The following is a 15,949-nucleotide window of genomic DNA, read 5'->3' on the forward strand; positions in this document are numbered from 1 at the left end:
GCGCACATCGATGCTTATGTTGTTGATCACTGGATTGTCTGGTCCAGACCGCCGCCATATAGCTGGAATATTGCTGAGTGCGGCGTAAAACTAAACTCACTCACTCAATGATGTAAATGTGTGTTACGTCAAAAAGACAAACTATTGTCTGCCCTTGTCATTACAGAGCTCTCTCCCTTTCCGGATACTCGATTCCTAGATATAGGACTCGATTCCAGCTGTACCCGACCCGAATTCGAGTACCCGAGTACCCGTCCCAGCCTTAGAATGCAGTGATTCATTTGTCGCTGCTGAATATGAAATACAAGTGATGTAATTGGCGTTTCAATACCGGCCTTCCCGAAACGTGATTTTGTAAACACTATCCAATAGGGCGCAAAGTGCACTTGGGCGTTCGTGTGAGTGTATTTATGAAAACATCTGAACACAATTCCAGGCTTATCGGCAACGTTTCAGAATTATTAGTGATTTTATTAAAAACTGATATCATTGTTAATTAATATGCTATTTTTGAAAGTCTATACTCCAAGTAATTATCCGATGTCCGTCTGGCATCCCTTCCCATAGATGGATTTTAATTATATGTTTACTAATCATTTCAGCAATAGTATGTATCTATTTCTGTTGTGAGTGATATGCAGGCCTACTTCGTAGTCACTTTGACTAAATGTTATATTTGAATATCGAAACCTTTTTGTCACAGCGAACTCAACACTATCTCTTGTCATATTACACGATAATATTTGGAATGTTTAACTTAATTTATAACAATATCTGAATGCTAATGTTATACACTGATAGGTTCATAGAAGGAATACAATAGCACAATAGTATTTCTCTGCCGAATCGTTGCAGCGTTCTATAATACCCTTATAAAATATAATACATGTTTTCCGTCCTTGAAGACATTAACAAGAATTATGCATTTTCTGCAGTCACTTGTGAATTGAACTAAATGAAGGTTCATCTGATTAATGAGTATCGAGGAAATTATGTTCATCTATAAATTAGACGCAGCTTCATGTTTTTCAAGACATCTTTCCGGAATATGCGTCTGTGAAGGCGTTCAGATAATGACGATATTGCACAGTATTATTCATGAGATTTTTGTCAAAAGTAAGGTCGGATAAGAGATCGAATTTATTCAGCAGTGTTAGCCCTGGGGCCTATAGTACGATTACAGTTTGATTAATTGCACGAGGTGCTAGTAACATATTACGTTTCTATTGGTATTGAATGCATATTTCAGATAAAAGCTATGGTATTAATTAAACAACATCTATATTGTTTGATGTTAAAGGATTTGGCAATGTGTGTTCATACATTACAATTTTTGACAGACTTGGCAAATAATTAATAAATGATATTGATAGCATCTTCACGACTTGGCCATACAGTCATGACAATTTAAGGAGTGAAAAGTGAGCGATAGGTCTTGTGGGAATTCAAAGATTCATTAAGACTGTAGCCGTCTAAGCGTAACTCTGTGTGTAATATTTATACATTTTCTATCCACGGACAACATGCTTCTAATATTAATATTATTTTCATGGATTCATCATGTTTTATCTATAGCTGTGCTATAGTTTTTCAATAAAATGTCTTTTCTGTTGCTGGAATTGAAGTAAGTCCTACACAGAGCTGGGATCATATGTCTTTGAAATATACATTATGCAAACGGCTGGAACCTTGTGTTCCAATTCAAAACGTTCGTAACGCTACGACATTCGCATGCCTATGATAAACTATAGAGTTGGCGTCAACCATTGACTGGATTACATTCTCTTCGTCAGCAGAGAAATTTCGACTTCTCTTTTTCCTTGGGGTGCAGGCGACATTTTGCGTTTCCATTTTTGGTAAACCGGAAGTAAACAGAAAACGGAACTATGGGATATATGAAAGCTAACCAGTGACGTTAACCACACTGTTAAACTTTGACGGCGACGTTAGCTAACGGCATGACTAACCATGTTTTGAACAACGCATATTTAACGTTCGGTTACCAAACGGCCGGTTAAGGATTTAACCGGCCGTTAGGAGTTAACCGGTGGTTAAGATAACCGAGTATTGAACAACCGGGCCCAGATAGGTAGTAAGTTAATCAACTAAGTACGTTTCCACCAACGCCATCATTTTCTTATTTGTGCAATAAACCTTTATGCCATGCCCTGTAAAAAGCTTTTGAAATATCACAAAACAACATACAGTAAAGGTGGTGATTATCTAGGACTGAGCATAAACTAGATAAATGTCTATGTTGAGATGTAGTAGAATGACTAGCAGTAAAACCTGACTGGAATTTACTTAAAATGTTATGTTCATGGAAATGGTCGTGCACATGCTTTACCATTATTCTTTCAAGGATTTTCCAAAGGGTAGGTATTAAACTAATAGGTCTGTAATTAGTTGGGAGGGATGCATTTCCTTCTTTCAAAATAGGAGTAACATTACCCGTGTTCCACAATGTAGGAAATACAGTCACTCAGTGATATATTATACAACAAACAAAGAGGTTCAGCTATAGAGGTACAAATTCGTTTTAACACTCTCATGTTAATGCCATCAGGTCCACTAGATTTGTTTGCTGGGAAGGTCTTATCAGATACCTCCTTTTCGGTTACAATGACATTTGTTATACTGTTAACACAGCGATGGCTAACAGGTGGCAAAGTCTTGCCGCCATCAGTAACATTTGAAACAGATACAAAATATTCATGTAATGTTTGAGCTTTATCCAAATCTGTGAAAACTGAAGGTATCCCAGAATCATCAGTGACTAGAAGCGGAGTGGGTCCCGATGAAGTAGTAATCACCTGATTGAGTAGACTGAAGTGATAAATAGTTATCAAAAATAGATTAAAAGTTTCCCTTGGCTATTCTTTTCAGATTATTTACTTTATTCCTTTGCTTTTTATATTTGAATAGCTCAGAAGTATTCAGAGATCGAAATGCTTTTTTCCTTAGACGTTCTCATTTCTTTTAAGTATGTTACGAGGGGCATTGCAAAAGTAGTCAAACTTACTATATTCTCGATGTCCAATGTTTGAAAAAAAGCTTCCATTTTATTTTGAAGGAATCATTAGCAAAGTCATCTCCAAAATTTCATGTGGGTAATGTGGTTAACGAGATATTAGTCATCACAACATTGGGGTATTATGTTTCTTGCAAATTTGCAGAAAATGGAAAACAATCTCCCATTTGGTATCTAGTAATAGTAATAGTCCGCTTATATGGCGCTCACATCCAGGCACATTGCCTACTCACGGCGCTACGTACATTACTATCCCCGATCATAGGACATTATCGTAGTTTCCGATACTTTTTCAACTCCCTGGGGACTGTACAGCCATGCTGCCTGTTAGGCGCAATGAACTAAACACTCACATTGCCAGCACATACTCACGGGTACCCATTGTACAGCTGGGTGAACTGAGACAGTGTAGATCTAAGTATCTTGTCCAAGGATACTACGCAAATGTGCCCATCTCGGGAACCGAACCTCGGTGCCTCCTCGAAACAGGGCCTTCAGCGTGATAGGCAGACGCCTTACAACTGCACTATTGCGCTATCTCTTGGATAATGGTATACCCTCAGATAGTATCATATAAAATATGTTCAGCATAGTATTGGATGACTTCCCGTCATCATCAACATTCAAAGATTTGGATTGCTGGATTTACATTTAGACGGGGACTGTTTTTAGGACACCCTCATTTTAAATTTTCAAAAACATTGTGTCCAGATATACAACATATTGAGAGCTGACACTTGTGTGACCATTCAGTATTTAGTTTGAACCCTTGACACCATGTAGGAATAAGTGAAAACTTTAGGATGAGTTATATCCTTATGATGACGTCAACTGAAAGGGGGTGGGTAGTGTCACCAAAACAAGCCCTTTCAGTAAACATGAAGGGGGAGTCACTTAAACAAGCGATTATAGTTTAAAATTGCTTTTTTGTGCAGTTTAATATCTAAGTTTGACTTTTACCAACATACAACATGTTTTTTGCATATTTTGTTTCAATTGGTGTAGGGGGGATTCCCGCCAATACACCTTGTTATAAAATTGGATCAAAATCTATTAATTCTTTCCTAAGTTCGCGGCTACCAAGCATGGCATGCAAAACTGTTACACCTTCGCTGTGACCTTTAAAATGACCTCAAGGTCACTAAATTCAATTGGTGTCGGTAAATCTCGTCAATAAACCTTGGTACCAAATTTGAACAAAATCCATCATTTCTTTCTCGAGTTCTTTCAGTAAACCGAAGGGGGAGTCATTTGAACAAGCGATTGTAGTTTCAAATTGCCCTTTTGTGCAGTTTAATATCTAAGTTTGATTCTAGCCGACCTCTACCAATCTCAAACATACAAAAATGTTTCTTGCATATTTTGTTTCCTGAAGTTTAATTTGTGATGCATTTCATTGCTAGTCAGCTAGGCTATTCCATTTGTCCGAACCACAACATACGGAGACAGATCATTTAGCAGACCGGACGCTGTACTCTGGAATTGATTACCTGAAACTGTCAGAAAATCGGAAAAAAACAACAGTTTCCGATCTTGTCGCAAAACCATCCTCTTCAAACGAGCATTCGACTAAGCGCACATGAGCAGGACTCTGGATATGTAGCGCTATACAAATGTCTAATTTGATTTGATTTGATTTGATTTGATATACCCGTTAGAAACCCACCCCACTTTATATTTATACATATCAAAACCTCAAAAGATATTTGCGAAAAGACATGATACAGAGGACAGTTTATATCGATTATATATCAGGACGAATATCATTTTCGTCATTTGGCTAAGATTTGTCAATTCTTTCTTGGGTTATCGCGCTAACAATCTTTATATTGGCAAAACCCTCAGATTTTTGCTGACCTTGAAAAATATCTCAAGGTCACTCCATTTCACTTGTGTCGGTGAATCTCGCCAATATACCTTGGTACCAAATTTGAACAAAATCCATCATTTCTTTCTTGAGTTATCGCCCTAACAAGCTTATTTGATGTATGAAATGCAACGAAAAACAAACACCCGCGTATTTACGAGTGATTAAAACTGTTATTACAATTTACGTAAATATTATTACATGTTACCGCAACGAAAATTATTACAATTTACGTCAGTTTTTATTACAATTTGCGTATTACAATTTACGTCAATTTTTATTACAATTTACGTTTTTATTACAATTTACGTCAAGTTTATTACAATTTGCTGCAAGTATTACAATTTGCGTTTTTATTACAATTTACGTCGTAACAACCCTCTCTTACTGAAGGTATGTGTTTATGGTACTACGAAACATAGACATAATTTCACTTTGAATATTTTATTATTATGCTTCCCTAGATACATATTGACAAAATGAACCATACTAAAATTACATTTGCAAATGGATTTGAATAACCGGTAATTTAATCATGATTTCAAATTGGACCAAATAAATCTTAACTTCACACCTGTGTGAAATTGCAGTCAAACTGACCCCTTGATTTTACAATACCGTAATTACTCCAAGGTTATGTCACATGAGATAACTAAACTTCATTCATCAGGATGTTTATGTCAGGCCGTTCACTTACTGATTGCATAACCTAAAGTGATAAATCTGTAGTTTGCTTGTTGGTATAAATGTCACTGCAATTGTTTTTTGTTTTTTTTAAAAACTCGAATGAATGAATGGGGAAATGCAAAGAAAAGTAACGTGTTATTGTTTATTTTTTTCAGCAAAGCTGATGATGAGTCTGGAGACTGTATAATGAATGACCACGGATGGTCAGCAGGAACATGTGAAGGTAATTTTGACCTATCTGTAGTGACTTTCATTATAAAGAGTAAATAATTTCAAATCAATAGTGTAGAGACAAGGTTTATGGATGTCAACTCCTTTATTATGTGAAAACATGTTTCAGAGTGAATGATTACCACTTCGTCAGGTGTAAGCTTCACTCCGAAACATTGTGTTTTCACATAATAAAGACGTTGACATCCGTAAACATTCATGTCTTGTATTATTCACTTCTAAATACACCTCAAAGACTTAATGGTGTAAACATACAGTCACTACTGGGTGAATATACTTGTGCCTTCAACAATACGACTGACTGACTGAGTTTGGTTTTACGCCGCTTTTAGCAATATTCCAGCAACATCACGGCGGGGGACACCAGAAATGGGCTCAATACGAACTGTAAGAGATTGAATATAGCAATTTGATGAAAATCTATTACTAGTACCATTATTACTATATAGAAAATGCAATAAATGTTCATATATATATATATATATATAGCGTATTACTACCTCTGGTCTGGGAAGCATGTAACTCCAGAGCAATTTTTTTATAGATTGTGTGTCCTCTTTAGAAAATAAGATATTTCATTCGGTCAATGAAGTGTGATGAATTGCATAATTTTGTTTTGAGAAAACTAGTGCAAAGTGTGATTGTTCAATTTAGTTCTCTTTTATTCAAACTTCCTTTTGGATTACTCATTTTAAATCATCCTTGGCATTTTCAGTTTCTTGTTGATTGATGTTTGTGTAATTTATCAAAATAACCTAGTAATTCGTTATTACCTGCCATTTTCAGAAACTTGCACAACGCCTAAACAGACTTGCATCTATCGATTGGCCAGATAGACGAAAGAAAAGGTAGCGACAACACTCACCATAGATATGACATCACCAGTCGTGAGTGACGAAGATGACGTCAATTAGTTGCATTCCGTCCCCTTTGTCTGGGGGTCCAGCAAGCTTAGGGCATACACGACGACACTGAACTTGGAAAGAAAATTTACACCTCCACTGCTCTCGTCATGGCCAACGTGAGGACGAGTAGAAGCATCCAACCAACCGGAGGGATCTCCGCCCAGGGATGCCCCTTATTGGGCTAACTGACCAACTCTTGCAATATAATTGAATTTATTTTCAATTTCATAATGTAATCTTTATTTTATTTTATTTTTGTATTGTAAGCTGTATGTTGTGTTATTGTATGATGTATATCATAGTGAATGTTTGGCGATAGTTGTGACATAGAGTGTGTGGCTGAATGCCAAGGCGTGCAAATAAATGTCCGATGCAGCTATGTTTTAATTCTGTGTTAAGTTGTATGTTATTGTTATTTTTCACCATTAGCATGATTTTTGAAATAAATTTCATATCTAGCATGCTATTTCAAGATAATAAGTGAATGAAAGTTTAACTGATGAAAAATTACTAGTTTGTTTTAAATGATATATGAGTTCTTAAACTTGATTGAGTTATGCCAAAATGTTTTGCTATCTTTTAGTGCTATATTACTAGTTATATGTATGATCTTCATTTGCCTTAAATGCTAATTCATATTCATGTTGAGAAAATAAAACAATGAATCTTATTATATATTCTGTTTTTCTTTAAGTAAATGTCATGATAATAACAAATTGCTTATATTGTTTTTAACAAGAGTTTATGATTTGAATAAAGAAGAATATTTAAATTTGGCTTTTTGAAGCGCATATGAAAACCTGTGAACCTGAAATTGAAACGGGTAACTGAAACTATGCGGAAACTATGTCGGATTGTTGGTAACGGAAACTATGCGGAAACTATGTCGGATTGTTGGTAACTGAAACTCTGCGGAAACCTGTTGGAGTCTTATTAATAACTGAAACCTTGCGGAAACCTGATGGATTCAAAGTTAACTGAAACTCAACGGAAACTTGTCGGAGTGTGGGTAACGGATACCTTGCGGAAACCTGTTGGAGTGTGGGTAACGGAAACCTTGCGGAAACCCTTAGAAAGTGGGTAATTGTAAGTTTCCGTTATTGCGGAAACTCAATGTAAAAGAACGGAAACTCACTGGATTCTAGGTGGAAACTTAAGTTTCAGTCCACTTTCCACCAGGTTTCCGCATTGCGGAAACCAAGTTATTTTTGCTGTGTATAGATAGTAACATCCGGCTTTTTGCTGATGATACATCGATATATGTTATAATAGATGATCATATTACAGCAGCCGCAATTATAAACAATGATTTGGCAAAATTTTCAGATTGGGCTAAACAGTGGCAAGTTAGCTTTAATCCTAGTAAGACTGAGAGTATAACATTCACTCGAAAAACGCAAACCTATGTCAGACCGAACTTATTAATGAATGGTGAAATTATTAAAGAAGTTGATAACCATAAACATCTAGGTATTACACTTCAAAGCGATTGTTCTTGGAAAGTTCATATAGATGACATGATAAAGAAAATTAATCCAATGATCAAGTGTCTGAGTAGTTTGAAATATCGTTTATCTCGGAAAACGCTCAAAGAACGAATAAACTTTGTACTCTTTTAATCATTCCATATGAAAGACGCGTGGTTAATCTTAAGGTTATACTACACTAAATGAGAATCGCTTGCTCACTGAGCGAGAACCGTATGTAAACAAATGAAGAGATAGAGACATGTGACAGCTGTGATTGGATGAAATAGTGTAAGATGTTTATGTTTTTTAAAAGCATATCCAACCAGTAATTAAAACTGACCACAATTTTAAGTATTCAGTGCTGTCATTTTCATCACCATGACTTATGCTTATTGTGTGTACAGATATGTTCCAGTAGGTGACATTTGGTGCGGAACTGGGGTTGATGTGTTCCGCTTCCTGTCCTCGCACAACGAGCCGGACAAGTTGGCCTGATATTGTGTTTTATTGTAGTTTAAAGGCCAGAGTGTACCCATGTGTACATGGAATGGCTGTTGATAGCTTGTCTATTTTTAAAAAAATTATAAGGTTACTATAGAAGTCTATGGGAAAACATTTGGTGGTGTGTAACCTTAAGCGGAAAACCAAATTCATTCTCAAAGAACGTGTGGTTAGTTAATACCGAGCGATCAAAAGTTGCCCAAAAGTCATGTGCTTCACTCTCGCCCGCCAACGAAACCACAGAGAGGTTGCGTAACTCTGTCGCCAGAGCACTGCAGCGAACCGGAAGTGACGTCGTGTGAGGAGGGAATTTCAGTTAGTTTTATATAAAGTGTGTGTCAAGCTCGTCATTTTGCTGCTTTCCCGACGTTAACGAAGACATGCCGTATCGTTGCGTTACTATATATAACTCTTTTATCTTACCACTTTTTTGATTATTGCTGTCATATATGGGATAATTGTACGATTGAACAGGCGATTTTACTGGAAAATTTACATTTAGACGCATTAAGAACTATAAGCGGTGCGGTTCGTGGCATCAGTCACGATAAACTATACAGGGAAACTAATTATAGCACACTGAAAGAAAGACGATATCGCTCTAAACTCATAACGTTCTATGAAACGTATCATCGTCTGACTCTTGATTATCTGAACGATCTTGTACCGGGTAGAGTACTTGAACAAAGCAACTATAATCTTAGAGATAGTACTTCCATTCAAACTATTAACTGCAGAACGCAAAGATATTCTCAATCATTTTTACCGAGCGAGATTATGTCGTGGAATTTATTGCCCGATGGAGCCTTTAACGCTATTTCCCTGAATCAATTTAAAACCATGATAAACACAATAGAAACTCACAAATACTTTGATTTAAATTTTTTGGACTAGATTTTGTGAAATCATTCATTGTCGCCTCAAGCTCGGATGTAGCGATCTAAACGCAGACAGATATAATCCACATATATCGGAAACACCCAGGTGTTCATGTGGTCATTATAACAATGACCTTATTCACTACCTTTTGACATGTCGGAACTATCAAAATTTAAGAACAACTGTGTATTTTTATATTCAAGGATACGATGTTAAAAGTACTTTATACGGTAACGGCGCATTGAATAACTCAACTAATAGTGACATTCTTAACTCATTAAACCAGTTCATTTCTTAAAGTAACTGCTCCCAGTGATTATCAACTCAACATATATATTCAGTGTAAGACAAAGTTTATATAACTTGATTTCGGCGGCAGCTTATTTCTTTGCTAGGCATAACCAACACCACAACGAACATATTCGTTACTCAATCATATATCTGTTATTGTATTATTCTTTTTTTGTGTAATTGTTTCATCTATGTATCAAACTATTAGAACAATGTACTGGAGCGGCGTTTATATAAGCCACTAGGCTTGTTCGCCTATCCAGGTTTCTGCTTGGGCGAAATAAAAACATGTTTAAACCCATATATCACTGATTACCTTATTTGGTGATGAGGCCACAGGCCCTTTATACAGAGTATGTTACATATTAGTATATTGCAGAAACATGCTTCAAACTAATATTGCTATCCTTATAAAGGAATCTTACCCAATACTTGATGATTTTTATGTAATGGTTTACTTTATGGAGTAGCGTCCAAGCTCGCCTCGCCCAACTTAAAGGGTTAGGGCTCAGGACGTCGACCTTTGGTCAAATCGGTTTAGGCTCAGGACGTCGACCTTTGGTCCAAACCTCACGGATGAGTGAAGAAAAAGGGTCGACGTCCTGGGCGTTTTGACGTTTTAGCAATTAACATTGGATTATAGAGACAATGACGGGTCTACATGTTGTTAGAAGAGGATAATCCGGATTATGCGTGTGAGAGCACACCTAATGAGAAAACGATCCAAATATATATATAAAGATAGTGTTGTATTTCAATTTCAGTTCACCGAATATATACATTAAAAAATACATACAATAAAAATTACATAGTAGTACAAAATGCATACACATTTATACAGGTACATATCTATTATTAATATTTATCAAAGATGTAACAGATGGGACGCTGAATCAGCAAATTGTTTCACAGTTAACATTCTATTTTGGAGATTGTGTCTTAGTTCTTGAAGTCGACGTTCTAGGTCTCTGTTTTTCCTCTTTTTTCATGGGTTGCCTTTAGCCTCTGGCATACTGTACTAACTTGTGTTCAGTGTTGGCCTGCTCTCTGGACAGGAACGTGATCTGTGATCTGTGGAGATCCCCTTCCACCCAGAAGCTGGTGATGAAGTCCGCTAGGTCTTGGCAGCGTTGATCTTCAGGCATGTTTTCAATGGTGTCCAGCCATAGGTCCTCAACCTTAGAATAAAGGATAAATTGTGAATGATATGGCAAATATGACGGCAATTATCGATGAAATGTATATCTAGTATATTCAATATTTAGTATTACTGAATTATAACTGAAACATTATAATGAAACAAAAACAAGCAAAGTACATACCTCCTGAACTGGCACCAAGGGCAAGACAGCACATCGCCTGACAAACTACGGATCTCCTCATTGTCATGGAAGGCCTTCTGCAGTTGCTGCTGCTGGGTTCTCCTCCAGACACACTGAGTGTAGTGAAAGAAGCAGCCCTTCCGTTCGGCTCGCGGGAAGACGACAGCGGCGGCGTTCCTGGAGGCGGTTTCATAGTCCATCTATAACACATACCATGGGTTGTGTAACATACAAATACAATTTCTACAAGGCAATGGTTAACTGTCAAAATTTTAAATTTACTTTTTATAATTTTGATAAACATCATGTTAATACAAAAGATTAATATACCTGGATCTTTTGTGGATTCAATTGAAGACCTCTGGTGGCAGAGGTTTGTCAACAGCCTCAACATCCTCGTGTAGGTTTCCTCTTTTTTGTCTCGCAAGAAGAAGAAGACTAATGGAAACATGTTCCCGTCAACCAAGGCAAGGATCGTGTAGGGCTGATGGAATATGGTTGGTGTGAAGTAGAACGATCCATCTCCATAGATGGTGTCGGCCTCGCAAAGATGATGCAAGTTATCACATGTGGCAAATCCAAGGATTCTCTTGTCGTCGCCATCATCGATGAGTAGAAAAGGATCCCCTTAATATGTTGTCTTATACCTGTCCGGGATCACCGGATCCTGTCGTCTGAGGGGCAGAGGAGGTAGAACTGCACGTCTGGCTCGGTAGAGGAGGTGCCGTGCACTAGGGTAAGATGGTATTGATGAAACCAGAGCCTTGGTTTCGTCATTCCAGGCGCCATCTCTCATATCGATAAGGCCTTCTTCGTAGAGGGACGACATTGGAGTGAGGGTCGATGCTGCCTTCACCTTCAGCTTCTCCAAGGATTCCTTCACCTAAAAACAAACAGATATTCGATCTTATATATATGTTAATGTAAAGTAATACGAATCGAGCTTTGTATAAATACATGAGTATTCGATCTTTGACATCTTACATACAATGTTTTCTTTCTGAATATGATCAAGTGGGAAATAATCGCATGCATCAATCGGGTAAGCGAGAACGACCACACGATCACGGTAGCTCCATCTTAGGACAACATGGGTCACTTAAGATCAATTCTAACGCAGATTGTTAAACCTGTCAGAATGGTTAATAGATACAGACAGACCTGGCCCAGATGAACACTACCAAGCCGGCTACCAAGCTTTGTTCCGAAATGAGAATATGAAGTCACCTACTGTGATCAGCAGAGCGTGTATTAAATGAATGATATCTGCATAGTCATTTTCATGATATGGATTCTGGGCCATTCCAAATGCTATTACAGACAACACAATGTATGTCGCCAATATCAACTGGTCTCTGCATAAGGATAGTACCTCACAGAGGGAATTGTCAAGTTACAAATAATCAATATCAGCTATTCATTACACGCACAGAAATTGGGATTGACATTGGCAAACGTGTTACATGCATGTTGCATGAAAGAACAGGCACACCTCGCCCAGATAAGCACTACCAAGCCGGCTACCAAGCTTTGTTCCAAAATGAAAATATGAAGTCACCTACTGTGATCAGCAGAGCGTGTATGAAATGAAGGAAATCTTTGCTTGACGAGATCTGATTATTGTAAAAGACACATCCGCCAATATTCAGTGCCATGACCAGTAAGACTGACCCTTACGCTACCTGACTGGCGCTACATGGACATGCAGATTGGTATGTGCGTAAGTACCTGTTAGTAACGGATCTTTTAGCTGCTTTCGAACGCAAGTATTTTTACAGGTCTTTTGTTATTGATTGAATGAATGCAGGAATCATGTATTCAAGAACAGCATTAAATGATACACTGATGCGAAATATGTCGCATATTGTAATGTTGATCTGTTAACTCCCAATAAACCAGAAGAGAGTAATAACATATTGCATGACCTAAACAACTAACAAAACCCAGTGTCAATGTCAACATTTAAGCAAAAGCATAACGGCTTAATTTAAGTATGTAGCCATTTTCTTCCACTTCTATTTGTCCAAAAACCTGACAAGGGGTCGAAGGAAAGTGATTTACCTGAAAAACCTGTCCGGTTGCATAACAAAGCTTGTATTGCTTAGCCAGGCCCTCATCAGTTGAAGCTTACGAAACGTACGGTCATAGCATCATTATGTATGTCCTAGAGTATTTAAGTATATTTCAGTGGTGTTCCATCCGACTTTTGTACCCGTGAGAGTTAGTGACTCTCTAATCTCCGTTGGAACAATGCAGTTGTGTGGGACATTTATACAGATTCTAGTACTTTATCCGGGATTCGAACCCACATCCGCATAGTCAGGCACATAGTCAGCACCAACGGAATTTGTTTCTGGGTATATTCAGGACTGGGTGTTCTTTTGCACCGATGATCTGTGTCTATTTTACACTGACGATCTGTGTCTATTTTACACAGACGATCTGTGTCTACTTTACACAGACGATCTGTGTCTTTTTTTACACTGACGATATGCGTCTATTGTACAAATATGGACCTAGCTGGATTTATACCAGTCCCCATGGTCCCTAGAGTGGTGGTCCACCTTCGGTTGTTGGCGATCCTGTGCCATTTTTAAATTGTATTGTCCTATTCTGAAATCCTATTTTAGAGATGTATGCTAGTTTTATTTCTTGATATTGTGATATTCTAGTCGGTTTTACTGTCCTTATATGACAGGTTTTTTATAATTTATCATAAATTACTATGTTATAACAATTAAATGTTCTCGTCACGATACGGCTGAAAAATTGCCGATGTGACGATAAATATTAACTCACTCACTGACGATCTGTGTCTGTTGTACACTGACAATCTGTGTCTATTTTACACTGACGATATGTGTCTATTTTACACTCACGATATGTGTCTATTTTACACTAACGATATGTGTCTATTTCATACTGACGATCTGTGTCTATTTTACACTCACGATATGTGTCTATTTCACACTGACGATCTGCGTCTATTTCACACTGACGATATGTGTCTATTTTACACTGACGATCTGTATCTATTTTACACTCACGACATGTGTCTATTTTACACTCACGATATGTGTCTATTTTACACTGACAATCTGTGTCTATTTTACACTGACGATATGTGTATATTTTACACTGACGATCTGTGTCTATTTCACACTACACTCACGACATGTGTCTATTTTACACTCACGATATGTGTCTATTTTACACTGACGATATCTATTTTACACTGACGATCTGTGTCTATTTTACACTGACGATATGTGTCTATTTTACACTGACGATCTGTGTCTATTTTACACTGACGATCTGTGTCTATTTCACACTGACGATATGTGTCTATTTTACACTGGCGATCTGTATCTATTTCACACTGACGATCTGTGTCTATTTGACACTGGCGATCTGTATCTATTTCACACTGACGATCTGTGTCTATTTGACACTGACGATCTGTGTCTATTTTACACTGACGATCTGTGTCTATTTGACACTGGCGATCTGTGTCTATTTTACACTGATGATCTGTGTCTATTTCACACTGACGATATGTGTCTATTTCACACTGATGATCTGTGTCTATTTCACACTGACGATATGTGTCTATTTCACACTGACGATATGTGTCTATTTCACACTGACGATCTGTGTCTATTTCACACTGACGATATGTGTCTATTTCACACTGATGATCTGTGTCTATTTCACACTGACGATATGTGTCTATTTCACACTGACGATCTGTGTCTATTTTACAATGACGATCGTATCTTTCACCAATGACCAATGTAATAAATAGAAGTTACTCTAAAGACTTAAGATAGCTGAATCGCTTAAGACAAGCAGGCAACATATGCATTTATGACAAAAAGCATTAAGAAATACGGCTGGCAGTCCTATTTGAATGGCAGCGAGCACACCGCTACGAAATTTCTCAATAACAGTCTGATTGTCAACGACAGTTTGTGTGTTTATGTGCGTGCGTGCGTGCGTGCGTGCGTGCGTGCGTGCAGTGTAGGTAAAAGAAGAAAAACCTAGATTCAGATGCAAGCACGCCTTTATGAAGATGCAACAGCTGCATACGGCAACAATATCTGACACTGTGATCAATTGTCGATAATAATCAGTTACAGCTGTCACCCAGCTTTCTGTCAAGAAACTGTCAAGAACTCGCAACTCATTATATAGTGATTTCATCCTTTCACTTGTTAACAGCTTGCAGCCCAGCTTTCTGTCAAGAACTCGCAACTCAATATATAGTGATTTCAATAATCAAATCCTTCCTGTGGACGCGCTATTATTTTGAGCATATCCCTGTGACGTGGAAAGGCGCTACTATATAATGGCCTCAAATTATGGACGCGTGAGCATATCCTGTGACGTGGAAAGGCGCTATATAAATGGCCTTATTATTATTATATAGTGATTTCATCCTTTCACTTGTATTAAGAGTGTTGCAGCTGACACCCAGCTTTCTGTCAAGAACTCGCAACTCAATATATAGTGATTTCAATTATCAAATCCTTCCTGTGGACGCGCTTTGAGCATATCCCTGTGACGTGGAAAGGCGCTATATAAATGGCCTATTATTATTGTTAATTATATAGTGATTTCATCCTTTCACTTGTATTAAGAGTGTTGCAGAGTGATTTCAATAATCAAATCCTTCCTGTGGACGCGCTTTGAGCATATCCCTGTGACGTGGAAAGGCGCTATATAAATGGCCTATTATTATTGTTATTATTATATAGTGATTTCAT

Source organism: Haliotis rubra, unplaced genomic scaffold (assembly GCF_003918875.1).
Source record: "Haliotis rubra isolate DU_JTF1 unplaced genomic scaffold, ASM391887v1 Scf1252, whole genome shotgun sequence".
Classification (NCBI taxonomy): domain Eukaryota; kingdom Metazoa; phylum Mollusca; class Gastropoda; order Lepetellida; family Haliotidae; genus Haliotis; species Haliotis rubra.